We start from the raw sequence: 27,830 nt of genomic DNA on the forward strand, positions 1-27,830 counted from the left end.
CTATTTCAGGGGTGAAAACGGTGCATGAATCAGTAGTGTATTCCTCTGGAACTCCAGAAATTTAACACTTTCCCTTCACAGATGCTACCACTCTGGCATCTTCATGGGCCAGATGTCTTCTAGCAGCCCAACTGTCTGCATGCTCATTCCACCATAGCACATGAACTCTGTTAAGCATTCTGTATTCTGTGTGGAAGATTCCAATCAACTTAATATACCCAGCATTGATGTGAGCAGTGATGGCTGTTTTGAAGGCTTGACCCCAAAGGACAGGACCACCTGGTTTCATCTGAAATGTGACCAGTTCATGAATCCCTTCTTTTTTAGGCTTCCCCCACTGGCACCATGGAACTAGGTAAGCAAGTTAATTTTCCTGTTTATCTAACATGGGCAGAATTTTGAAGATAAATTTTCCCTGCCATTCCTGATCCTGGGCTAATTTTTTCCAGACTTCTGTTCAATGTTCAAAACCGTCATATTTCCAAGTATGAAAGAGCTTAAACATTCCACCAAGCTCCATGGTCCAGAAGCCAGTTAACTCAGAATGAGCTATGCGAAGATGCATATGTTCATTACATAACTTCGGGAACTCTTGCATCTTCTTTGGCTTAACATCATAAGTCCAAAACTCAAACAATTTGCTATCTTCCTGACGTAGTCCTGTGGCAGACGGGCTTGCACTGCGGTTGCACGCACAGCCCCTGCTCCCTGCAGAAGGCTCTGGACATTCAGCATGGCCAAGAGTTTATTCTGTAGCATATAATAGCGAGAAATAATATAAAATAAACATACAAATAGAGGCGCATGTAACACTGACAGGCATAAGTATATGGTCTTACTCAAGTACAATGTGCCTTCTCCCAACTAAAGGTTTTGATGAATATGGTTAGATAAAGTTCTAATAAGCCAAATCAACTTATCCGGCTAACTTTAGGACTGCTCTCTGGCATGAACAGACTTAGCCAGATAACTTATCTGCTCTGAATATTAGAGTTAGCTAGATAAGTTGGAGGTGTTCTGGATAACATATCTGGCCCAACAGTTACCCAGATAAGTTGGAGGCGCTCAGAGCGGCAGGGGATTTAAAACCCATAAGGTGTCCGCTAAGTCCCCATCTTAGCTGGACAAATCACTCTGTTGAGTTTACTATCCAAGATACAGCTGCAGGGGAATTACAGTCCATACTCTTCCCAGAGGCACATTCTTAGTAAGTAAATACCTCAGACACTTCTTCTCTAAAGCAAAACACTAGCAGCTGGCTCCCAAATGAGCAATCAAGAGACTCTTAGATCTCAAAGACCCGGATTCACAATCCTCTAAATGATTGGAGATAGGGCCTAGGTAAGCAATCATCATTTCAGCAGAAGGAATCAGATCTCTAGGGAAGGGGCTTCATGTAACTTGCTAGGAAGACGCTTGTAACATGGAACATATGCTGACAAAGTCCATCCATCATACTCTTGGGTACAACCAGGCACACAGCCATTGAAGCATATAGAAATCATTGTTTGAGATAATAATCAGAATGAGGAAGACTGTTCCTGCACAATATATTGAAAACAAATCCATGCATATGTCATTATCATTAAATAACTCAAAAACTGAGATGCTGTATATGAGCAACAAAGTGACCGAGAAAATAGAACTAGAAATTAAAGCTATGTCACCTTCCTATAAGATATCTTTCGAAGTAAGAGATTTAGGACCTATACTGGACACAGAATTGAATATGAAAGCATCAATAAAAGCCATAAGCAAAGATGGCTTTTATAAGCTACAAATTTAAAAAAGGTTAAAACCTTTTTTACATATAGGGGATTTTCGTACGGTGCTTCAAGCACTTATTGCACCAAAGTTGGACTATTGTAATGCTCTTCTGCTGGGAGTTCCTTACTCAACTTTGCGCCCTTTGCAGTTATTGCAAAACGCAGCCACGCGCCTCCTAACTAATAAGAGGAAATATGACCATAAATCACCAGTTTTGAAGGAACTCCATTGGTTACCAATTCAGTCAAGAATACACTACAAATGTTTATTATTAATACACAAATCAGTCTATGGAAACAACACTGAATGGTTAAATGCTTCTTTACGTATTCATACCCCAGTTCGCAATTTAAGATCTGCGGGGAAAGCACTGTTAACAATACCATCCCCAAAAATAGCGCATTTGAGCTCAGTCACAGAGAAATCTTTGGCCCTGGCTGGTCCGAAAATATGGAATACATTACCGTTAGATATCAGAACTGAACTAAGTCTCCATAAGTTTAAAAAGCTGATAAAAACCTGGCTATTTGAACAGGCGTTCAATGACACACCAGGAGTTAGTGGTTGATTATTCAGAATTTCTAGTCACAAGTCTAGCTGTTCTCCGTTTAACTAGGAAATTGTGGGTGATAAATAGATAGGGAGATTAAGAAGACAAGGGAGTTTAAGAGCTGGGAGAGGGATTAGAAGCCGACTACCGTTTGATAGATTTAGATAATTAAAACGGAGGTCTGAACAGTTTGTAGTAGGAATTAATAGTACCCTGAGTCTATTCATTCTAATGAATATCAGTCTTAAGTTTAGACTGTGTACATTCGTTTTATTAGCTTAGTTTAGGTTTTATTGTCTTAGATTTATTTAAGGTATTGTACTCATTTATTGTACTAATTTTTTTTATTGTATTAGATTTATAGTTATATGCTTGTTTTATTATTTATTAATTTTTTTATTTAACAGTTTTATATACCGAAGTTCTGGTAACAAAGTTACTAATCACTTCGGTTTACATTACAACAATAGATTGACAGTATAAAGAATAATGTCATACAATGAACAGGGTAAATAACTTGGAAAAAATAAATAATAATAACTTAATAGGAGTAATTATATACAAAGTAGTGGACCGTCCTTAGATATTGAGTTTAAGATTAAGAGAATGCTTGGTTGAACAACCAGGTCTTTAGTCTTTTTTTAAAGGTGGGAGTCGATTGTTCAATTCTAAGGTCTGGTGGGAGTGAGTTCCAAAGATTAGGACCGGCAGTGGAAATAGCTCTTTTGCTGAGTGAAGTCTTGAGAGGATGGGCTCTTAGCGTGCCTTTCTGAGCTTGTCTAGTCGGACGAGAGGTGGAGTGAAGCTGTAAAGGGATGGTGAGGTCCATTGGAGTGGAGTTATAGATGGCTTTGTGGATTATTGATAGGGATTTATAGAGGATTCTGTGTTTGATAGGGAGCCAGTGAAGGTTCTTTAAAATGGGAGTAATGTGGTCCCTTTTATTAGATTTAGTTAGGATCCTCGCAGTGGAATTTTGTAACATTTGCAGAGTGAATATAAGTGAATTGGAATTTATTTGCTATATTGTTAACCGACTTGATATCTGTCGAGGAAGGTCGGTATATAAAAAGATGTAAATAAATAAAATAAATACTGCTTTGATGGCTCCAGCTCATCTTGTACTCACAGGTGTAGCCAAAGTCCTATGGGCCAGATTCCCTTATTTATAGCCCAGATTTCTAGTTTAAATGATAAATTATTACTAGGAAATATTTGGGTGCTCACTCAGTAACAATGATACAAAGCTGCCGATCTGCTGTAGTTTTCATGCTAAAGTGTCCCTTTAAATGTTGTTGGAAGGGAAAAGTAATGACATGTAATAAGGAGCACAAACTTTTGTGTGTGCAAACTTGACTCCTGATGCAGCTGAGTGTTTTGTGTGCAAACAATGTGCGTGCAAAACTGTGTGTGCTGCATAGCGCCACTGCATGGAAATCCCTTGTCAATGAACGCATTAGCGAGCACCCCAAATGTAGAGAGGTGAGCTGGCCCTGGTCAGAGGAGTCTATGGCTAGAAGCTGGCGTACTGGTGCCCTGACCTCTAGTCAGGATCTATGTGCAGAAAACCTGCTTTGCACACACAAAACACGTTTTCTGCTCATAAATATGATTTCCGTGCATGTAACCCCCATCTTGGTTGCACAGCAACTAATTCAGAGGCCACAAGAATGCCCAAGGCTTTTCTCACCGTCCTGGTCCTCTAATCCTTTGCTCCTGCATTAAACTTCTGAACCTGGGCGCTGGGGGTTCCACCGGTGGCGAGCAGGATCTAAGCCTCCAGGGACCACGGTATTGTGGGAGAGTAATCTCACAGCGTTTCCCAGTCCTCGCTCTCAATGGCCGAACGGGCAGTCGCTTAGGTAGATCTCCTTCCAAGCGAGATAACAAACAGGCGGTAGTCTGAGCGTGGTGTTTAACAGTAATGTTTACTGCAACTCAAAGAGCAAAATCCATGTGAGGATGGCAAGAATCATCCTTAGGATCAAAACGATCACGGCTCCCGGTATTACTGTCTTCTTAGCTGTCTTCCCACTAGCATCGGTGTCCTTTTCGTTTTGTGCCGTTTTCCCCCCATTGAAACGATGCAAGAAAGCGATGAAAGATGATTTCGTTTCTGTCGCTTTGGTGCGTGCTAAAACAGCAGAAACGAAAGGACGACCAAGTGGGAAAAAAAAGTTAAATAAATAGAAAACAAAACAAAAAAAAGCAAACGGCAAGATTTTCCCATACGCCCGCCCCCGATGGTGGTGGTGGTGGGGGGGGGGGGGGGGGGGAGAGCCTAGGCTCAGTGGGCGCCCCCCCTGTGAAACGGAGATGGGGCGCGCTGATTGCTCAGTGGGGGGGGGGGCTCATTTCAGCATCATGGGAATCAGAGGTTGTGACCAGGGTAACTCAGACTCTCCCCTGGGACTGCGCCCCGGGCTTCCTCTGAACATTTTAAAACGAGCTCCTTTCTCTCCGGGCAAGTGAGCGTAAGCAGGAATCAGAAGACCACTAGAGTTCGGCTGCGCATGGCATCAGGTCAGTTCTGGTGCAAGCACGGTGACCACCGACTTTCAAAGTGGTACTAAACAAATATCCGCATGTGTTCCCCTATCTGTTTTTAGCTGTGCAAATACTCTCTATTGCCTTCAATTAAAGTTGCGGTTGGCTGGATAAAGCACGGGGTAAAGAACAGAAATTGTGAAGAGAAAAAAACCAAAAAGGCATAAATCATTCTAACAAGTCAGATCGAAATGCAAACAAGCAGAGTAGGCTGCTGATTATGTTTTGGACTGGTGGATCTCTTTTATATAATGGGCTGACTCTTGCTAATTTCCCAATTTTTGGAGAATTTACCAATAAACAAAAATCTGCCCATGGTCCTCATGGCAACCGGCTTAGGGTTAATGGGAGCAAGAATTCAGCAGAGAAAAAAAAAATTTGCAGGTGTCAACCCCAGCACCTTTATTTGAACTAATCAATCTCATGCCATTATGGATTTCTTCAACAAACAGAAGCATAATAGTGAAATTGGCTCAGCCACCCGCTGGTGTGCACCTGACAGATTAAAGATTGCTCCTGCTGTATGATTCACCACCCCTCCCCCACCACAAAGCCCTGCATTTCCCTCCTCTTCCAGGGGGTGGCAGCAGTGAGCAGGGTCGCCGCTTGACCCAGGTCAACCCTGATGGCACCGAGCCAGCCCTTTCGGAGACTCATCGGGCCAGCCTTTAACAGCAAGTCTACACGGGACACTTGCTTTCAAGCCAAATATCACAAACATTTGACATATTCACACTTGCAGATGAATGTGGGATAATTCAGATGGAGAAGTCTGTGGTAAATTGTAGCTAGGAATCTATGGAAATATAGAAAAGAGGCTACACATGGGAAGAAATCTGGGGGTGGATTTATGCCGTTTATATTATTTCTTTTCCCAGTGTTGCATAATTTGTTCGTTTTTCGTGCGCGGTACTTTTGCAATGCGCAGAATTTTCAGACGACAGGCGGACATTTTGTACAGCGTGCACTCTTGGGCAGCCCCTAAATTTTGTGAAAAACTCGCTGAAACGCTTTTGCATGTGCTAAAGTGATGAGAATTACAAATAATATTTTGGTAGTTTTATGTGTAATTTTGGATGACAAATGACACCGTTTTCATGTTATTTCAAAATGGCAGCTTAGCCTTAAAGAAATCTATGATAGCTATGCAAAAGTGCAGGAGAGCTGCTTACAATATTAAGAAAACAGTAACTCAATAGGGTATTTTTATTTCTTTGCAGGGCATGTACTAATAGTAACCTAGTAAATGATGGCAGATAAAGACCCACATGGTCCATCCAGTCTACTCATGATAGTTGCCCGCTCTGTGCAGATTCCCCACATACCTTCTATTAAAGGTAGTAACCGCCTCTCTGTGCAGATTATCTCCATGCCTTCGTTTAAGGGTAGTAACTGTCGCTCCATGCAGGTTACCCCCATGCCTTCGTTTAAGGGTAGTAACTGTCGCTCCATGCAGGTTATCCCCATACCTTCTGTTAGGGGTAGTAACTGCCGCTCCATGCAAGTTACCCCCATGCCTTCTGTTAAGGGTAGTAACTGTCGCTCCATGCAGGTTATCCCCATGCCTTCTGTTAGGAGTAGTAAGTGTCGTTCCATGCAGGTTACCTCCATGCCTTCTGTTAAGGGTAGTAACTGTCGCTCCATGCAGGTTATCCCCATGCCTTCTGTTAGGGGTAGTAAGTGTCGTTCCATGCAGGTTACCTCCATGTGTCTGTTAAGGGTAGTAACTGCCGCTCTGTGCAGGTTACTCCCATGTGTTTGTTAAGGGGGCATTCCATGAAGTTAGCAAGTAGCACATTTAAGACTAATCGGAGAAAATTCTTTTTCACTCAACGCACAATAAATCTCTGGAATTTGTTGCCAGAGGATGTGGTTAGTGCAGTTAGTGTAGCTGGGTTCAAAAAAGGTTTGGATAAGTTCTTGGAAGAGAAGTCCATTAACTGCTATTAATCAAGTTTACTTAGGGAATAGTCACTGCTATTAATTGCATCAGTAGCATGGGATCTTCTAGGTGTTTGGGTAATTGCCAGGTTCTTGTGGCCTGGTTTGGCCTCTGTTGGAAACAGGATGCTGGGCTTGATGGACCCTTGGTCTGACCCAGCATGGCAATTTCTTATGTTCTTATGTTCTTAAGGGTAGTAACTGTCGCTCCGTGCAGGTTACCCCCATGCCTTCGTTTAAGGGTAGTAACTGTCGCTCCATGCAGGTTATCCCCATGCCTTCTGTTAGGGGTAGTAACTGCCGCTCCATGCAAGTTACCCCCATGCCTTCTGTTAAGGGTAGTAACTGTCGCTCCATGCAGGTTATCCCCATGCCTTCTGTTAGGAGTAGTAAGTGTCATTCCATGCAGGTTACCTCCATGCCTTCTGTTAAGGGTAGTAACTGTCGCTCCATGCAGGTTACTCCCATGTGTTTGTTAAGGGTAGTAACTGCCGTTCCATGCAGGTTACTCCCATGTGTTTGTTAAGGGAAGTAACTGCCGCTTTGTGCAAGTTACCTCCATGTTTCTGTTAAGGGTAGTAACTGCTGCTCTGTGCAGGTTACCCCCATGCCTTCTGTTAAGGGAAGTAACAGCCGCTCCGTGCAGGTTACCACCATGTGTTCTGTTAAGGGTAATAACTACCGCTCCATGCAGGTTACCCCCATGCCTTCTGTTAAGGGTAGTAACTGCCGCTCCATGCAGGTTACCCCATGTGTTCTGTTAAGGATAGTAACTGCTGCTCCGTGCAGGTTACCCACAAGCCTTCTGTTAAGGGTAGTAACTACCGCTCCATGAAGGTTACCCACAAGCCTTCTGTTAAGGGTAGTAACTACCGCTCCGTGCAGGTTACCCTTATGTGTTCTGTTAAGGGTAGTAACTGCCGCTCCATGTAGGTTATCCCCATGTGTTCTGTTAAGGGTAGTAACTACCGCTCTGTGCAAGTTACCCCCATCTGTTCTGTTAAGGATAGTAACTGCTGCTCCGTGCAGGTTACCCAGAAGCCTTCTGTTAAGGGTAGTAACTACCGCTCCATGAAGGTTACCCACATGTGTTCTGTTAAGGATAGTAACTGCCGCTCCGTGCAGGTTACCCATAAGCCTTCTGTTAAGGGTAGTAACTACTGCTCCGTGCAGGTTACCCACAAGCCTTCTGTTAAGGGTATTAACTAGTAACTACCGCTCCGTGCAGGTTACCCACAAGCCTTCTGTTAAGGGGTAGTAACTGCCTCTCCGTGCAGGTTACCCACAAGCCTTCTGTTAAGGGTAGTAACTACCGCTCCGTGCAGGTTACCCCCATGTTTCTGTTAAGGGTAGTAACTGCCGCTCCGTGCAGGTTACCCCCATGTTTCTGTTAAGGGTAGTAACAGCCGCTCCATGCAGGTTACCCACAAGCCTTCTGTTAAGGGTAGTAACTGCCTCTCCGTGCAGGTTACCCACAAGCCTTCTGTTAAGGGTAGTAACTGCCTCTCCGTGCAGATTACCCACAAGCCTTCTGTTAAGGGTAGTAACTACCGCTCCGTACAGGTTACCCCCATGTGTTCTGTTAAGGGTAATAACTACCGCTCCGTGCAGGTTACCCCCATGTTTCTGTTAAGGGTAGTAACTGCCGCTCCGTGCAGGTTACCCCCATGTTTCTGTTAAGGGTAGTAACTGCCGCTCCATGCAGGTTACCCACAAGCCTTCTGTTAAGGGTAGTAACTGCCTCTCCGTGCAGGTTACCCACAAGCCTTCTGTTAAGGGTAGTAACTGCCTCTCCGTGCAGATTACCCACAAGCCTTCTGTTAAGGGTAGTAACTACTGCTCCGTGCAGGTTACCCTTATGTGTTCTGTTAAGGGTAGTAACTGCCGCTCCATGTAGGTTATCCCCATGTGTTCTGTTAAGGGTAGTAACTACCGCTCTGTGCAAGTTACCCCCATGTGTTCTGTTAAGGATAGTAACTGCCGCTCCGTGCAGGTTACCCACAAGCCTTCTGTTAAGGGTAGTAACTGCCATTCTGTGCAGGTTACCCACAAGCCTTCTGTTAAGGGTAGTAACTGCCACTCTGTGCAGGTTACTACCATGTATTTGTTAAGGGTAGTAACTGTCGCTCTATGCAGGTTACTCCCATGCTTTCTGTTAGGGGTAGTAACTGTCATTCCATGCAGGTTACCCCATGCCTTCTGTTAAGAGTAGTAACTGCCGCTCTATGCAGGTTACCGCTGTGCCTTCTGTTAAGGATAGTAACTGCCTTTCTCTGCAGGTTACCTCCAAGCCTTCTGTTAAGGGAAGTAACTGCCGTTCCATGCAGGTTACTCCCATGTGTTTGTTAAGGGAAGTAACTGCCGCTTTGTGCAAGTTACCTCCATGTTTCTGTTAAGGGTAGTAACTGCTGCTCTGTGCAGGTTACCCCCATGCCTTCTGTTAAGAGAAGTAACAGCCGCTGCTTGCAGGTTACCACCATGTGTTCTGTTAAGGGTAATAACTGCCGCTCCATGCAGGTTACCCCCATGCCTTCTGTTAAGGGTAGTAACTGCCACTCCATGCAGGTTACCCCATGTGTTCTGTTAAGGATAGTAACTGCTGCTCCGTGCAGGTTACCCACAAGCCTTCTGTTAAGGGTAGTAACTACCGCTCCATGAAGGTTACCCACAAGCCTTCTGTTAAGGGTAGTAACTGCCGCTCCATGTAGGTTATCCCCATGTGTTCTGTTAAGGGTAGTAACTACTGCTCTGTGCAAGTTACCCCCATGTGTTCTGTTAAGGATAGTAACTGCCGCTCCGTGCAGGTTACCCACAAGCCTTCTGTTAAGGGTAGTAACTACCGCTCCGTGCAAGTTACCCCCATGTGTTCTGTTAAGGGTAGTAACTACCGCTCTGTGCAAGTTACCCCCATGTGTTCTGTTAAGGATAGTAACTGCTGCTCCGTGCAGGTTACCCACAAGCCTTCTGTTAAGGGTTGTAACTACCGCTCTGTGCAAGTTACCCCCATGTGTTCTGTTAAGGATAGTAACTGCCGCTCTGTGCAGGTTACCCATAAGCCTTCTGTTAAGGGTAGTAACTACCGCTCCATGCAGGTTACCCACAAGCCTTCTGTTTAAGGGTAGTAACTACCGCTCCGTGCAGGTTACCCACAAGCCTTCTGTTAAGGGGTAGTAACTGCCTCTCCGTGCAGGTTACCCACAAGCCTTCTGTTAAGGGTAGTAACTACCGCTCCGTGCAGGTTACCCCCCATGTTTCTGTTAAGGGTAGTAACTGCCGCTCCGTGCAGGTTACCCCCATGTTTCTGTTAAGGGTAGTAACTACCGCTCCATGCAGGTTACCCACAAGCCTTCTGTTAAGGGTAGTAACTGCCTCTCCATGCAGGTTACCCACAAGCCTTCTGTTAAGGGTAGTAACTGCCTCTCCGTGCAGATTACCCACAAGCCTTCTGTTAAGGGTAGTAACTACCGCTCCGTGCAGGTTACCCCCAAGCCTTCTGTTAAGGGTAGTAACTGCCATTCTGTGCAGGTTACCCGCAAGCCTTCTGTTAAGGGTAGTAACTGCCCGCTCCGTGCAGGTTACCCCAAGCCTCTAGTAGTAAGGGTAGTAACTACCGCTCCGTGCAGGTTACCCCCAAGCCTTCTGTTAAGGGTAGTAACTGCCGCTCCGTGCAGGTTACCCCCAAGCCTTCTGTTAAGGGTAGTAACTGCCATTCTGTGCAGGTTACCCACAAGCTTTCTGTTAAAGGTAGTAACTGCCATTCTGTGCAGGTTACCCGCAAGCCTTCTGTTAAGGGTGGTAACTGCCATTCTGTGCAGGTTACCCGCAAGCCTTCTGTTAAGGGTAGTAACTGCCATTCTGTGCAGGTTACCCGCAAGCCTTCTGTTAAGGGTAGTAACTGCCATTCTGTGCAGGTTACCCGCAAGCCTTCTGTTAAGGGTAGTAACTGCCTCTCCGTGCAGGTTACCCCCAAGCCTTCTGTTAAGGATAGTAACTGCCATTCTGTGCAGGTTACCCACAAGCCTTCTGTTAAGGGTAGAAACTGCCATTCTGTGCAGGTTACCCACAAGCCTTCTGTTAAGGGTAGAAACTGCCGCTCCGTGCAGGTTACCCCCATGTTTCTGTTAAGGGTAGTAACTGCCGCTCCGTGCAGGTTACCCCCAAGCCTTCTGTTAAGGGCAGTAACTGCCTCTCCGTGCAGGTTACAATCATGCAGAAATGTTACATCTAAAGTTTCCACAGGTCGCCCCATTTTTTTTCATTTCTATCCAGTAGTCATTATCATTAAGAACTCTCTGTATTTCACTGCCTCTTCCAAGAGGGCATTCCATGCATCCACCACCTTTTCCATGAAGAAATATTTCCTGACATTGTTCATGAGTCTACTCTGTTGGAGTTTTCATATCATGTCCCCTAGTTCTACAGATTCTTTTCCATCATAAAATAATCGATTCCTGTCATTGTTAATACTTTTAAAAATTTGTATAATGTCTCCCCTGGGTTCTCTGTTATCATCTCATAAGTCTTTTGGTCAGACACTGCACAGTTTTGGTCGCCTGTCTCTGGCCCGCCTCCATCCTGTCTCTATCCTTTTTGAGATAAGGCCTCACCCGATGACCTGTGCAGGCCTTCCCTGGCATCCAGTTTATAGCTTGCAGAGGCTAGGACACTGCACAATAGAGAGTTTCTATTCCAGCAGGAGGATATCTGGGATGCCTTGGTCTGGAATAACCCTTGCAAACCGCAGTGAGCTTAGGGTGAATGCTTTACAATTTGGCATTGACCTGACGAAAGCAAGTCAAAAACGAATTGATTTGGTACAGTAAAATGGTATCATCTACAGCTTATAGGCAGAGCTTTATTTTTGTCACGTCCCTGTGTAGTAACAAAGCTACCCCGCTGCTTCGTGTATGAACACAAGGAAAATGTCTGTGCACACCAAAAACTACATTCATTGGGGCAAGAAAGGGAATTAGCTAGGGTCGGGGGAATGGGGTGGAGAGAGAGAGGTAATGAGGGAGGGGCGGTGGGTCTCAGAAAATTCGGGTATACATCAGCAGTATTCTGGTGGCTAAAAAAAAACCAAAACAAAAAAAACCTAACGTGTAGCAGGGGCACTTCTGGAGCAGGGCATCCCAGGCGAGCGTGCTAAGCCCTAAGGCGCTGCGTGGAGCGGTCCGCATTCCTGTGGTACCGAGAGAAAGCAGGGGAGGAGGGGGTGGGCCTGGCAGCGACTGTGGGAGGACTGGGAGCTGCAAAGCGGTGAGTCAACAGGAGTGGCTTCCTTTATTGTCTCTGTTCTACTCCGGCCAAAACTTTGCAGAGTTAATAATAGCTCGGAGCAGGTGCATGGGGAAACGTCAGGAGCAATGACGGACAGCCTGAATCACAGCGGCATCCTCCACTCTGGAGTTGCATCTTTTAGATTTGCAGTTGGAAAGGAAGAATGCGGGTTAACGAAATATCGATCACTTAAACTCCAGTGATTGTCTGAAACCATTTATGTGTAAGTGACTTTTGGAAATCTAGTGTATGCATCTACATCTAATGCACGCTCTTGGAATGCCTCAAAAACAAAATTACTGGACAAATAGATAGGGTTTAATGAGGAAACGTCAACGTGGATTTAGCAAAGCGAAGTCGTGCCGTACCGATCTATTAGTTTTTTGGAGATGTAAATAAACATGCACATAAAGGTGAGCCCATTGATATGGTGTATTTGGATTTTCAAAAGACATTTGACAGAGGCGACCATGAGAGACTCCTTGGGAAATTAAAAAGTAATGGCACTATCCTGATGTGGAATGGTAGACAGAGAGCACGGCTAGATAGTCAGTTTTCCAACTGGAAAGGGCCCCAGGGTTCTGTATTAGGATCTGTGCTGTTTAACAAAGTCATCACCCATCTGGAAAAGGGAGCAATAAACGAAGCGGCACAAAATTATGTAAAGTTGTTAAAAAAAAACAAAAAAACAACAACAGCAGATTGTGAGCAAATGCAAGAAGGATCTTGCCAGATGTGGAAACTGGGCATCAGTGGCAGATAAAGTTTAATATGAAAAAAAGTGAAAACTGATGCACATAGGGAAAATAATCCCAACAACAGGTAAATAAATGTTAGGTTCACAAAACTTTTGTTTTGGTTTGTTTTTTTATTTCAGGGGGGTTTTTTTGTTTTTGTTTTTTTATTTTTACTCAGTTCATTACATTTTTTTTTTCAGTTTCCTTCATTTGCCAAACCGAAAAACACATCCCACAAAACAAACAAACAAAATAAAACAGGCCTCTGGCAGCTCCTGCTGGCCTTCCCGGGCCAAAAACTCTGCCCCGAGCCAGGCCTGGTGCTGAGGTCTGGAACTGGCGCTAAGGCCTAGACCCTGGCTGAACCCAGTGCCAGGGCCTAGGCCTAGTGCCTGCTCAGGGCAGGCTATAGCTAGCCGGGTCCTTGCCAAGTGGCAGGCTTGGGGAAATCCCACTCTGGCCCCGCCTCTTTCCCCCTTCCCAGCTTCAGCGTTGGAACTGACCAAAAATGGCCCGTCCACTAAAACAAGGAAACACTCCATAAACTAACAGCCAGCAGATTTAAAACAAACCGTAGAAGGTCCTTTTTCACGCAGCGCACTATCAAGCTGTGGAATCTGTTGCCAGAGGATGTGGTCAAGGGGACGAGCATAGGCCTGGCTTTATGGGCCTTGGTCTGACCCAGCATGGCATTATCTTATCACCCTGACGTTTCCTCTTTCGTCTTTGTACTTCCAGGTCAATCGGGACCATTGATGGGATCTGACTGGCACCAAGAGCCCTTATTCACAACTATCCATATGCTTTTCACCTATTACATATCCTCTCCCATCTTACTTAGAGGCCTCTTTACTAAAGTGAATTAGAAATGTGCATTAACCCGCCATTTTTAACATTTGGCAGTATGCCGATGGTAACGCGGTATTGACTAATGGCAATTAAATCCTTAGTAAATACGAGGGGCGTGCAGGTCACAAAATGTTGTTTCATGTCATTTTGTTTCTTTGGGGGAGGGGGTTCTTTTCTGAATTCCATTAAGTTGGGAGCTCTTTTTTTTTTTTGTATTGGCAAATATTGTGCACTATGGGCCAGATTTTAAATGCCCTGCGCGCGTAAATCCGGCTGGATTTACGCGCGCAGGGCCCTCGTGCACCGGTGCGCCTATTTTGCATAGGCCGCCGGCGCATGCAGAGCCCTGGGACGTGCGTAAGTCCCGGGGCTTTGTAAAAGGGGCGTGTCGGGGGCGTGTCCTAAATGATGCGGCGTTTCGGGGGCGTGACGTGGCATTGTGGGGGCGGGCCCGGGGGCGTGGCATCGGCCCGGGGGCGTGGTCAAGGCCTCCGGACCAGCCCCTGGGTCGGGTGATGGCGCGCCAGCAGCCCACTGGCGCGCGCAGATTTACGTCTGCTTTTAGCAGGCGTAAATCGTGCAACAAAGGTAAGGGGGGGTTTAGATAGGGCCGGGGGTGTGGGTTAGGTAGGGGAAGGGAGGTGAAGGTGGGGGGAGGGTGAAGGAAAGTTCCCTCCAAGGCCGCTCCGAAATCGGAACAGCCTCGGAGGGAACAGGCAGCGCGCGCTTGGCTCGGCTCGCGCAGGTTGCACAAATGTGCACCCCCTTGCACGCGCCAACCCTGGATTTTATAGGCTACGCGCGTATCTTATAAAATCCAGCGTACTTTTGTTCGCGCCTGGTGCGCGAACAAAAGTACGCGCTCGCGCAAAATTATAAAATGCTCCCCTATATTTCTGAATAGCTCGCACTGGTTGGCAAATGATGCGCCCTGTTCAAATAATGCATCCTATTGCAAGTAGGACGTGCTGTTCAGAGAGTGTGCACCAAAAACGAATGGGAAAAAGAAACCGAAATTTCATGTTTTTTTTTTCTCTTGTCTCTTTTTTAAAAACGACATGAAATGAAACAGAACCTGTCGTTTCCTGTTTTACCGCAGTCAGCCACATGTTTATGTTACCAGCGGTGGTAACACATGTGCGTTCCTGCTGCCCGTAACACATACATGTTAGCCAGCCACGGCCAGGGCCCTCGCTGAAACTTCACTTCTTGCATTAATCAGATGGCCAACACAAAGTGTGTGTGTGTTAATGTGATGCGCATTAATCCATTTTAACATTTATTTTATTTAATGTATTTGAAAGTTTTTATATCCTGCCTATATCAAACCAAGTCGTTCAAGGTGCTTTACAAAGTAAAGCAAAAAATATTGTAATAATGAAAAAAAAAGATGAAAAATACACATATTAAGCCCCATATAAACTATAAACAAAACAACAGCGATGAAAAATCTGAACAAATCAAAAAATGTCAGCATTCTCACCCTTATTAGATGCATTAAAGCTTAACATTATAAGCTCCTTAGCCCTGTCATTTGAGTGTCAGTCCTTAGCCTGGGGCCGTACACCAGGTTGCTTCCTGAATGCCTCGCTCGCTGGCCCTGAATCCAGCCACCAGGTGTCACCATTGCACAATGACTAGGATTCCCTACCCCCAAACCCCCCCACCCCAACTGCTGTGAGCACTGCCTCCGCAGCATCCCAGCCCTAGCCAACCCAGTGAGTGGAAGATTCGAGTCAGGGATTGTACCCAGATCAGAGCAACCCAACCCTTTTCTTCATGCAGCTTTGTTCTTGTGTTATGAAAGTATGGGCCTCGTTTCGGGAGCCTAAAAACCCACTTCATCTCATCTACCCACCGAACTCCTTACTTTCTGCATCGAGATCCTGACTAAGCTTTGGAAGATTTCCCACTATAAGAATTATAAAGGTAAGAAAATTTGATACTGTTGGGATTGTACCATATCTACTACTAAACTTAGTCATGCCAATTATGTATTTAATTTGCAAGTTTCTGTGGTTTTCATCTAAGGTTCCATTATGACGGGCTGCAGATCTAACAACCTAACATCCTACTTGCACATTTTTGATCCCATGATGAATCAAATTCTGCGATTCCAGTTCTGCTTGAAATTAACAAACAGCTGGCTCCCAGCCTGCTTGTTAAAGAGAGATTAATAATGTACATTATATGCCTCCCACTCCCTTCCTCACACACGCAAACACCAGTTCTGATTCCCGCTCCTGTTCTGATCTTTGATGTGCCTCCAGCATGGAGTTAGTGGCAATTGTCCCTTTTAATCACAGGTGTAGAGGCTCAGGGTGGACACCTTTTTTTTTTCAGTATTCCTGACTACTGATCCTACCCTTTGCAAATATATTTAATGCCGATGCCTGAGCTCTTGCCTTCCAATACCAGTGCCCCTCTGGCTGGATAGCAACAGGCCCCATTTTTCTGATTGATTTCTTCAGTTGGGTGACTAGACAATTAGATGAAGATCACGGTCTGCATGTGATTTACCTGGATTTCAGCGAAGCTTTTTGAGACTGACCTGCATAAACAACCATTGGCACCCTGAGATGGCCTGGATTAGAAACAGGTTGAGTGACAGAAGACGGAGAGTGGTGGCACATGAGGCAGTCAGAGGAGAGAAAAGTGACTTGTGGAATGCCTCAGGAATTGGTCTTGTGACTGGTTCTGTTCAATATCTTTGTGAGGGATATTGCAGCAGTATTCGTAGGAAGGGTTTTCTGGTTTGTTTGTTTTTTTGCAGATGAATGACACTAAAGGTCTTCAGCAGCGTTGGGAACCCTGAAGAGAATTGACAAAAAGTGAAGAGATCTAAGAGGTTCACTGCATTAGCTCCCTGTCCGTTCCCACATACAATTCAAGCTGCTCTTACTCCCCTGTAAGAACTTTCACCCTGCGGCCCCTCACTTTCCCTGCATCCCCTGCTCGTGCACTCTGCTCATCAGACAGGTTATTCAATGTCTTTCCTTTCTACCGTCAATTCCCGACTCCATGTTTTCCATGTGCCTGTACCTTGTGCTTGAAATAGACTTCCTGAGCTGGTGTATCATGCTCCTTGTCTTGCCAACTAAAACCCCATCTTTTTTGAGATTGTTTAAAACTCTTAAGCCTGATGGTCCTACTGCATTCTCATTTACTAATTTTAACCACATATGTAACTCCAAAAGTCTCTAGACTTGTATGTGTCTCTTCATTAGATTGTAAGTTCTAGTCAGCAGAAACGGTCTCTTGCGTGTTGCTTGTACCGCACTACATAGGTAGGAGGAGTGGTTGAGTGTTTGGCAATGAACTTTTCAATGCAAAAAAAAAAATTGCAGAATCATGCATTTGGGGTGAAGAAATTCAAGGGAACAATACACAATGGGGGGGGGGGGGGGGGAGGATGAGAAGCTAATGTGCACACCCCAGGAGAGAGAGCTCAGGGTGATCCTGTCTGATGATCTCAAGATAAAGTGGTGGCCAGAGCCAGGGGGTTGCTGGGCTGCATAGGGAGATGCATGATCAACAGGAAAAAAAGTAAGTGATGTGACTCTTCTACTATAAAACTGAGCTCAGTTCTGGAGGCTGTTTCTCCAAAAGGATCTATAGAAGGGCTGCAATGATCCAGAGTAAGGTTGCCAAAATGGTGCAGGATCTACAACAAAAGTCCATATGACATGAGACTTACAGACAAATAACTACTTACAGGAAAGGAGAGATTGGGGGGGTGGGGGGGAGATATAAGAGAGGGTGAGAAATTTAAATATTTCAAAAGGCATAAATCGGCCACAAGATGCAAACCTTTTTCAGGAGAGACAAAGCTCAAATAAGAGGTTATAATATGAAGCAATGTTATTGTTGTGCTGGAGTTGGACCCTTGGGCCGAGGTGGGGTTGATGCAACCCATAGGCAGGGACCTATGGGTCCCCACCGTCGGCAGGTGGAGTGGGTTGGTAGACAGAGGTCACTGGAGCTTCACCTATACCAGCCCTCGTTCCCCGCGGGTTAAGCCTTTGGGTGCCGGGGCCGGCAGGACTTAGGTGGGTCTCTGTATATAGTTGAGGTAGAGATTGGTTCAGCCCAGAGACAGCAGGTAAGAGATGGTACAGTCTTACTCTGGACAGGGTTGTGTCCTGGAAACTTGAGTGCCAATGGAACGGGGGCAGACAGGGGGCGCTCGAGCAAAAGCAGGCCGAAGCCTGAATAAACCACGTCCAGGGAGTAAGCCGGAGAGCCATCGAGAAATAGGCTTGAGTCAGGGCTGGCGGCAATCCTGAGGCAGTGGCAAGCAAGGCTGAGGTCTGAACATGGAGATAGTCAATGGCATAGTCAAGCGAAGCAAAGGTCTGGGTCTGGAGATAGGCAGTAGCGTAGTCAGGCAATGCGGAGGTCCTGGCTTGGAGAGAGTCAATGGCGTGGTCAGGTGAAGCAGAGTCGAAGTCTGTGTAGGCAATCCGATGAATGGAGCTAGGCAGGAACAAGGAGACAGGAACCAGGAACAGACGAGGAACAGGAACGTAGGGATGATCCGAATGAGGAGCAACGAGTACTCGACCAGCGAGGAGACCTGTTGCAAAGGCAATGCTAGGGAGCGGAGCCTGTACTTAAATACTGTAGCAGTGTTGACATCAACATCTGGGGCCGCGTCTAGGTTCCCGCCGCGGTCCCTACTTAAACATCAATGGTGCGCACGCGCGTCTAGGGAGGGGCAGGGTGTGAGTTACAGCGTCTCTCCGCGGGCCACATGGAGAGGCCTGACAAGAAGTGGTGGCTGGACCAGGAACGCCAAGGACTGTGGCAGGGCCGGAGGCACTGGGGAAGCCCAGGTACGGAGCTGACGGCCCACCACCACCAGCGAGGAGGAACCAGGAGCTGGAGTCACTATAGAGAGGTAAGGGGGCCGTGCCGCAGGTCTGCCACGGACGGCACGTGTAACAGGCTTCAGAGAGGAAGACGGCATGTGTATCAGGCTTCAGAGAGGAAGACTCAGAAATAACATCAGAAAATGTTTCTTCATGGAAAGGTTGGTGGACTACTAGAGGAAAGGGGTGGAGACCAAAATGGTAACAGAATCCAAAAAAGCATGAGATATACACAGAGGATCCATGGTGGCTAAGATGATAATACTGGATGATGATGCGAGATTGGAAGATTGGGCTTCCAAATGGCAGATGAAATTTAAGTGCAAGTGCAAGGTGTTGCATATAGGGAAAAATAACCCTTGCTGTAGTTACACGATGTTGGGTTCCATATTAGGAGCTACCACCCAAGAAACAGATCTAGGAGTCATAGTGGAAAGCACATTGAAATCGTCTGTTCAATGTGCTGCGGCAGTCAAACAAGCAAACAGAATGGGTCCTTCTGCGCTCCTCTGATGTGCTCGCAACATAGCAGGGGCTCCTCCCCCGCTGAGTCTCTCTAGGCTGCGCGTGAGGCTTCCTTTCTGACCCCACCTGTCTTTTCCTGCTTAAGGCAAGGTCTAGCTCACAGACCTTGCCTTAGCTTCGGCTACTAGCTCCTTATTCCTGGTTCTCCTCGGAGATATTCTTCAACGCTTGTTCGTGACTTGGTAACTAACTGACCCTTGCCTGGAAACTGGACTTCCCGTACCACCACCTGTTCTGACCCTCGCCTGGAATCTCGTCCTCCGGAAGAACCATCTGCTTCGAGTCTCGCCTGGGACACCGCCTCCGAGTTCTAGGGCCTGTCCCGGTCTTTCAGCCGCTTCTTCACCTCTGTCTTCTCGCCCTTCCTCGGACCAGCTTCTGTCACTCTTCCATCGCCATCTCCTCATCATCATAGACCCCACATAAGTCCAGCCGACCCCGGTACCCAAGGGCTCATCCTGAGGGGAACGTAGGTTGGTAGTGGTGAAGCTCCATCGGGGTCTCTGCTTCATCCCGGCCTCGCCTACCAACAGTAGGGACCTGTAGGGGCTTCTCCTACAGGTGGCACCAACTTCATCTCGGACGAGGGGTCCACCTCCCAGAATCATAACAGGATGATCCCAGGGTGAGATGTTTAATCATTCAAAATGGGGATACTCTCCATCCCACTGCTGGATTTCCCAGGATCAGTTACTTATAATTAAGTATTAGAAACACCATCACAGAGAACTATCTGTGTGGGCCTTAGTTAACACACTGCATAAATGGGAAATAAGTAAGGTTTTACCCCTTCCCAAACTCTCATCTCATACAGGGAAAAGAGAGACTGGGCTTTTCTCTCCAGTTCTTTCATTCCTAGTAGAATGATCATGGGCTGCTCTAACCCAACCCAGAATTGTACCTCTTAAGTCCTCCTAGCAAAGCGTTTAGTCCATAGCAAATAGTTTAGTCCAAAGTACTATTTTGCCACTCCCAATGTAGCCTCCGTTGAGTGAAGGGATCAAAGACCACCTTTACACTTGCTAAAATTGAAAATAAACACAATGCCTTATTGCCTTCAGAATATTGGGGCCATGCTCCTAACCAAGGTGAAGGCTAATGAATATATCGCACCTATTCTGAGGGAGATCTATTAGCTACTAGTGGAATATCAACTAAAATTTAAGGTTGTTGGGATCATTTTTAGATATTGCAACCTTATTGTATTTGGCAAATATCTTGTCTTACTACGTTCCAGTGAGAAGCCTCAGATCATCCCTAGATGTTCACCTGGTTACTCCTTCCTTAGCTGAGGTCAAGTTGCTGGTAACATAGCAGCGTGCATTTGTATGCTTTGCTCCTTGTCTATGGAAGAGTGAACTTTGGGAAGTGTACTTTGACGTAAATTACCTGTGCTTTTGAAAATATTTGGTTTGGTTATTTGATAAGTCTTTTGCCTAGTAGTACTATCCATTAGCTTATTTAAACCAAGAATTTATCAGTGCATTATGGGGGGAAAGCTGATGTAGAGATCAGATACAGATGCTCTCCTTGTTATATACAATGTTTATTTTTTTTATTGAAAGGTAAATTATTTTGCTTATTTTTATAACTGGCGTTAATGTTTTTGGTTGAAAGGCAAGCAAACAAATGAATAAATGAAGATGGAAATGGAAAATGGAGACTGAGTTATTTGTCTTGAAAAGGGAAGGGATTAACTGAACCTGTTTCTTGTAAGGGTGTAGATAAGTGTACGCACATGATTGAATGGTGTAACTTCTTTTTTTTTTGTAGTGAGAGACAAACAGTTCAGGCTCCTTGCACTTTCATGCAACACAATCAGTATATCCTAAATGGCCTTTGACCCCTTGTAGGCAAGAGCATGTTAAAGACACTAAAGGCAGGGAGCTTAGTTGAGTGTCTTAACAAAGGATTGATAAGGGACGGATTCTGGCTATAAGGAGGGTTGCTAGACTATGAGTTATGGAAAGAGTAAACGCTGTTGGTTCTCGTAACTCATGAACTGTAATCATGTGTTTTCAATTTATAGGACCCATTGAAGAGGCCAAGGAAGTGTCATTCCTACCCTCCCAGCCCAGCTCCACACACACACCTTTTCTAGTTACCAGACATAAGATTCAGTTACTCTGGTATCTCAAACTTTTCTGCTGCTAATAACATTGAAAGACTTCAGTGAGCATTTGTGGCCACCTGGTCAGGCGCGATTTGTAAGCAATCAGGTAGGGTTTATTCTCCAGCATGCAAATGAGGGTTTTTATTGATTTTTCGAGTCTCAGAATGGCAGCACTTCTTCAAAGAAAGAGGCACTTCATACCGATTAGTGATTCCAACAACTTCTGTTTTAATTTTCATACAAGCACAGATGCCCGCACTTCCTTATGGCAAAAAAAGTGCACCCATGAGGCAGGTTTTATAACGGGCAGTATTCAGAAAACAAGGGATGACGGAGACAATAAACACAGAGATATCTGCATGCCAGTGCTCTCTGAGAGCCCTCCTCTGACATCATCTAGAGCCGAGATTTACAAATAAAACACTGCTTATATATGCACCTGCTCATTCTCAGACTGACCACGCCCTGACTCACAACTACAGCCACTAGAGGGCCCTTTTCTTACGGGTCTGCTGCATATGAGCTGAGATAGTTTTTCTTTTTTTATTTGCAGGATTTTGTTATTATTTCACAGTGTGCCTAGTAGTAGTAGAGAGCATTCGTGTTACTGTTAATTATATAGGTAACCGCAAGGTATAATTACAAAATAGAAGTATACTACAATTCCTAACATGCACAATGTACATATATACAGAAAGGAATTGCATTTAAACAAACAAAACTCAGTTTAAACAACAGATTACATTTTATTATAAGCAGATACACAACTGGTATGCAAAATATGAATCCCTTAAAGATCAGTGTCTTTCATGGTGGTTAGATCAATGCCTTTCTTGATAGCCTTTTCTTCAAATTGGGATTTCTGTGGTTATTTTAATAGTAGATGTGGGTGAATGGTGTACACGAGTGTGCGGGTGAGTGATTTAATAACTGTAATAATTGTTTTTAGTAATAGCATGATTATGTAATATATTTTTTGGCATGGTGAAGTGTATGTGGAAATATCCTGCTCTGTCCACTTGTTGGAGGTGTGTGTGGGGGATGGAGGGGTTCCTATAGACACAGAGTATATATATATATATATAGATAGATAGATAGATAGATAGATATATATAGATATATATATATATTTACAGAACTGGAGGTGCAGTATTTATATTGGGTTTGACTTGCACATACAATGACTACAATGAACCTCACTCATAAGCCAAGGGTACTTTCAGTATGATCTCAATTTCTCAGGTTCACTACTAATGCTCTTCTTAATACTAATGTTGTGCCAAATGAAGCTTGCACGGTGTAATAATTTTATGCAGGCGGGTGGTGCCACTTCTGGATCTTTAAGCCCCCATCTCCAGTGGTCTCTGATTACATCTCTTGGTACTCGATGATCTGCCTCCCTTTGCCGTTTCCCCCTTTACTAACATTGTCTGCTTTTCTAGCATCGGTCTTTGTACTGGTTGGTCTGGGGGTGAATGACTATACTCTGTGATTTACATGGAAGAACGTATGACTGACTGTAAACATAAGGTAAGAAATTGGCAGTGGGAGCAGTATTGGGGGCGGAGCTTTGTTGCCACCACCATCCCCATCCAAAAAGGGGATTCCCCTCTCGCGTCTGTGGGTTGGCAGTTCTGCCGTGAGGGTTGCAAGTCAATGAACACCGGGACAGGCTCAGCCTGTCTTTTACAAGCTAGACCTATCTTCCCGAAGGGCCAAACGATGAACGCCAAGTCAGCTGATGTCATTTCTGTCCTGTGGAGGAAGCGGAACAGGAGGCCTTTGGATCTTTCCTGCCCTGGCATCAGATGGGCTAAAGCAGAAGCGGGAGGACTTAGAGGGGGGGATGGAAGGGGGATCTTCAGGGCAGGATGCTTCTTCGGCACCTGGGGATATCGGTCCACTGTCGAGCCTTGGCAGCTCTTTGGGTGGGTGGGGGGAGGGGGGAGAGTCAGGGCCAGAACATCATCGGGCAAGTTAGCCTGCTGATTATTCTTGGCAAATTTAATGTCACCTCTCGAGGTAGAACTAACTTTTTGGGTTAACCCAAATGGCAAGGCTTAATGCGATTTATATTTTTTTTTATCAAGATATTGTAAACAAAGGCAAACAGTGCAGCAAAGATCAATACAAGCAGAACGATTCATGAGGCAACAAGCCTCTGCTGATCCCACAATAGCTCCAAATGTCATGATTTGCATCGCACAATGTTGCTTATTAGTAGCTTTCCCATGTTAATGGATTTGTTGGCCTTAACAATAATGCAAACCTGTGTTACTGGTAACATGTGTTATTACCATTTTAATGCATATTGGATTAAAAATAGACATTTAACGTTTGCTAAAGCAATAAAGCACTGTGGTATATAGGATCCTAAGTGTTATTCTAGCATGCATGTTAAAAGTTTTAACGTGTGTTAAAAAAGTTTAGGATCCCTGAGGGGGCCGATGCAATTATGTGCCCTGAAAGCGGGCGCTGACCAGCGTCGGGCTTCATAACTCGGCGCTTTGCCGAATTATTTTATTTTATTTTTTTTACTTTAAAAAAGAAGTATGGAACAGTTTTTTCTGCTTTTCTGTACTTCCTTTCAATGCGCTCAGCTATTATCGCCTGCTCCACGCAGGCGTTAATATCTGAGCAATAAATGTGTGTCTGAGATGCACATTTATCTTTTTGAATTCGGAGTGAATGAGTAATAGCCTCGTTCCCATGCATTTGCATGTGATGAGCGCTATCTCATTCACTCTGCATCGGACGGGCGTTAAATAGGCACTTATCCCGCTATTGCATTAGGGGGGTGGATTAGCACCTATTTAACCCATGTCCAACAGTGGGTTAAACAGTGCGCTCGGCTGAGCTCACTGTACTGCATCGGCCCCTTAGGGTTTAGGGACTCTGAAAAATGTAGGAGGAATATAATACAGGAAGAAAACTTCGATCAGGCGAATTTTCAGTTCTTATGTTCCTTTCTGAGGCTGCTCAAAATTTGTGTGTGTGTGTTACAAAAAACCTCTGTGTATTGCATCCACCATTCTTGTCCCTTTGATTTCCTCCACGGACCAGTAGGGTTTTTTTTTTTTTCCTCTGGCCAACATTTGTTTTCAAGGAAGGGCAGCAGTAATTAATGCAATTTTTAAATGCTTATTTGTATAGCAATTATAAATTGCTCTGTGGGGAGAAAGTATGCTGTAGAAAGTTCTCTTCAATGGAGAAAAGCACAAAAGCCTGCAGCTTAAAGTTAACTTTTGTATTTAATCCCCTAAAACACCAAGGCTGGAAGAGAAAGTGGTATCGATGAGTCACTGCAGAGGCTTAGGAAGGACTAGGTATGGAGTTAAGATGAAAGGAAGGCACAGAGCAAGCAGTGCATGAGAACAAGGTTAGGAAGTCAGTATGTCAACAGCTTCTGAGGACATTTCGGCTCTCCTGAGTCAGTAATGATTTTACGTGTCTCATCTTGTCTAGAGACAATGCCTTAACCTAGGGTTGCATGTCTGAAAGGACTCCAGTTACCAGCCGCCTTCTAGACCGGTTCTGTTGAGGAACATCTCAGCGTACTCAGAAGCAGGCCTCCATTATTTTCATAGTAATGCAGGCCACATGAGTACAAGAACAGGTCTTGTACAAGTGAACACAATAATGTGTCTGCATACTAGGACAGGTCTCCTTGCCTTTGGTTGGGCTTGGTGATCTCATCAACATGTGTCACTCAGTATTGTTATGGTTATCCCATCTCTTCAACCAACTAGATGAGGGCATTGCATTTTCTCAATCATTTTGATAGACATTTTGAAGTGGACTGTGCCTGAATAGTTAGTTGGTCAAATAGTCGTATTCCATTAATAAGATGACAATAAAAGAAAGCATCCAGCTTAGAAAAGCACATTATCTTGGTTTACAGATAAGGTTTTCCAGTCAGTCAAATAAAAGTTAAACCACCTAGTACCATTTCTATGATAGTACTGATAACTAGTTAAAAAATATCCTTTTGGTACTTCATCTCAGCAGCCTCTTACATTAGCAGATAATAACTTCAGCACGTCAGAAGACCACAAAATAGTTATTTAAGATACAGAATAATTTTACACGTCTCTTTTTGAAAACAAAGGGACTTTTTATGTGACTGGACATTTGCGCTCAGCAGAACTACTCAGGGTTGCAGTTCTCTTGCATTTATTAAGCATTTTTTCCCATAGACATGGAACCTCCTCGCTCGATGCACTTCCTTAGGATAGCACGGTGGGGGCCGATGCAATATTATTCGCGGAAAGCGAGCGCCTCCTTGCTAACGTGACCCAGCGGTTACCAAGCGGTCTGCTGGTTATGAGCACCGACGCCGATAAACGTGGCGTCGGTTTTCATAACTACAGGCATCCGGTTTTCATTACTGTAGCCGGCCGGTTATGAAAACCAATGCCGAGCATATCGGCATCCGTCTTCAAAGCGGCCAGCAGAGGTTTTTTTTCTCTTTTTTTTTAACTTTTAAAAAAGTACAGAAAAGCAGTTTTTTCTGCTTTCCTGTACTATTTTTCAGTGCGCTCAGCTATTAACGCATGCTTCAGACGCACATTTACTTTTTTGCATTTGGAGTGAATGAGTAATAGCCTCATTCACGTGCATTTGCGTGTGATGAGCGCTAACTCATTCACTCCGCGTTGGACGCACGTTAAATAGGCACTAATCCCCCTATTGCATTAGGGGGTGGATTAGCGCCTATTTAACCCGTGTCCCACAGCGGGTTAAAAAGTGCGCTCGGCTGAGCACATTGTATTGCATCGGCCCCCCGTGATTCCTGAGTCACAAACGACGATGAATCAGTTCTTTTCTCTTCAGCTCCCACTTCATATCAACAAGCTCCCAGAATGCTTCAGTTGGGAAATCTCTGCCCCTGAAGAACTGAAGTCAGATGATTCTCTTTTGCTGTGTACCATATCGAATCAAAAATGAAAAATGAGCTCCATCAGAAAAATCAATGTTGTTGTGGGAAAAAAATGCTTAATTAATAAACCAAAAATATAGAATGATGTACAGTGGTTGTTTCATAGGTACCATTCAGGTTACCCAATATTTAATTTTTTGTAATCATTAACAAACCACCAACTGCCTTATTTCTTTAATAAATGCAGTACTGCAAAAAATGGATTCAATTTCCCAAAAAGCTTTTTTTTTTTTAAATATCTTTTTATTATGATCATAAAATTGACTAAGCAAGTCTTCAATATTATTTTTAATACGCTGGTTGTTATATCGCCCCTCAGACACTATAGTGCCAAGATGTTATATTGATGCTGAAAACATTACTTTGCAGAATGGCTATTTAAGCCATGTATAAGTGTAAATGATCCCAAATGTTTGTAAATGTACTTTGAACATCTCACAAAATACTTAGCTCAAAATATGTGACCCTTTGTTCCACACCGAAGCAGTTCAGAGCAATTCTCTGATAAACAGCCAGTATCAGCATAGTGACATAGTGGGTCTAGGTTGACGGAAGACCAGGTCTATCAAGTCCAACCTTTGACTGCCTAAAATCCTCTCCGGACCAGATATACTGAAAGGGGTTTTCCCATTTAAAGTTGAATTTTAAAAGAGATGCGTGCACCAACATTGGGAGATGTGAATGCATGTAGGACATGGCATGCGTGCGTCCACCCAGTTTTAAAAGGCACCCACATGCGTGCACAAGTCCCGATGTGCAAATATCTCACTTCGGCAGAAAAGGGGACATGGTGTGAGCATGGTGTGGGCGGGGCGTGGTTGTTCCAGGGTGGGATCAAGAGAAGTGCGCGGAAGTATGCACGCGCCTGGGCACTCACTCAGGTCTAGTGCCATGTCACTTTACGTCAGCTATTGAAGAGATGTAAGTTTAGATAAAATTGTTTGTAGGCATCTCTCAGGAGTTTGAGTGGTCTGGGGTGCAGGCTAACGAACCGGGGGGGTTTTGAGGACCTAGCTGGGTAAACTGGTGGATGAACTGGTGACACTGGTTATGACATGGACGCGCGACTGTTTGAAATATTCACCACTTGCATGGCTGAAATCTGACTTTACGCAGCTGTACAAAAGTGGGCGCACACGTGCATGAGCTGGGTTATTTTATAACACGACGTGTGTGAATGACAGGCCTTAATGTTATAGCCATAACTACTTTTGCTAGCAAAATGTTGAATAATTTTACAATCACAGAGTAGAAAATCTCATCCATTGAAAGTACTATTATAATTGGGCCTTATCTAAATTGTGGGCAAGATAGACAAAATTGCTGCCTGCTTCCAGAAGTTCAGCTTTCACTCTATAAGAATTTCTTTGCAAGAATAGGACAACTGCTGAATTTCAGAGGATAAGGATGGTTCTAGATTCTAGTTAGCCTGCTAAAGGATCTCCATTGTGATTATTAGAGGCTTTATAGAAAAGCTATCTGTGCAGATTTTTCTGTTGCTGCAAAAGATGTCAGTCCATAGCCTCTGGGCTGGTCATAACTAGGTGTCCCATTCCTACCAACTGTTACGTCAGTCGGCTGCGGACCCTGCGACCTACCTTCCTCACTGTCACCTACCTTCCTCACTGTCCTGCCTGCAGGTCAGGGAAAGCACTCGCAGTGCTGCTCTCCCCTTTGCGGCCCTGTCCGCTGACGAGGAACCTCGACTCAT

The 27,830-nt window shown here is 44.8% G+C and overlaps 1 pseudogene; it reads right to left on the reverse strand.

Annotated features, from left to right (window-relative positions):
* On the reverse strand, positions 1 to 27,830 carry LOC115099614 (annotated as a pseudogene).

This window comes from Rhinatrema bivittatum, chromosome 9 (assembly GCF_901001135.1).
Source record: "Rhinatrema bivittatum chromosome 9, aRhiBiv1.1, whole genome shotgun sequence".
Classification (NCBI taxonomy): Eukaryota; Metazoa; Chordata; class Amphibia; order Gymnophiona; family Rhinatrematidae; genus Rhinatrema; species Rhinatrema bivittatum.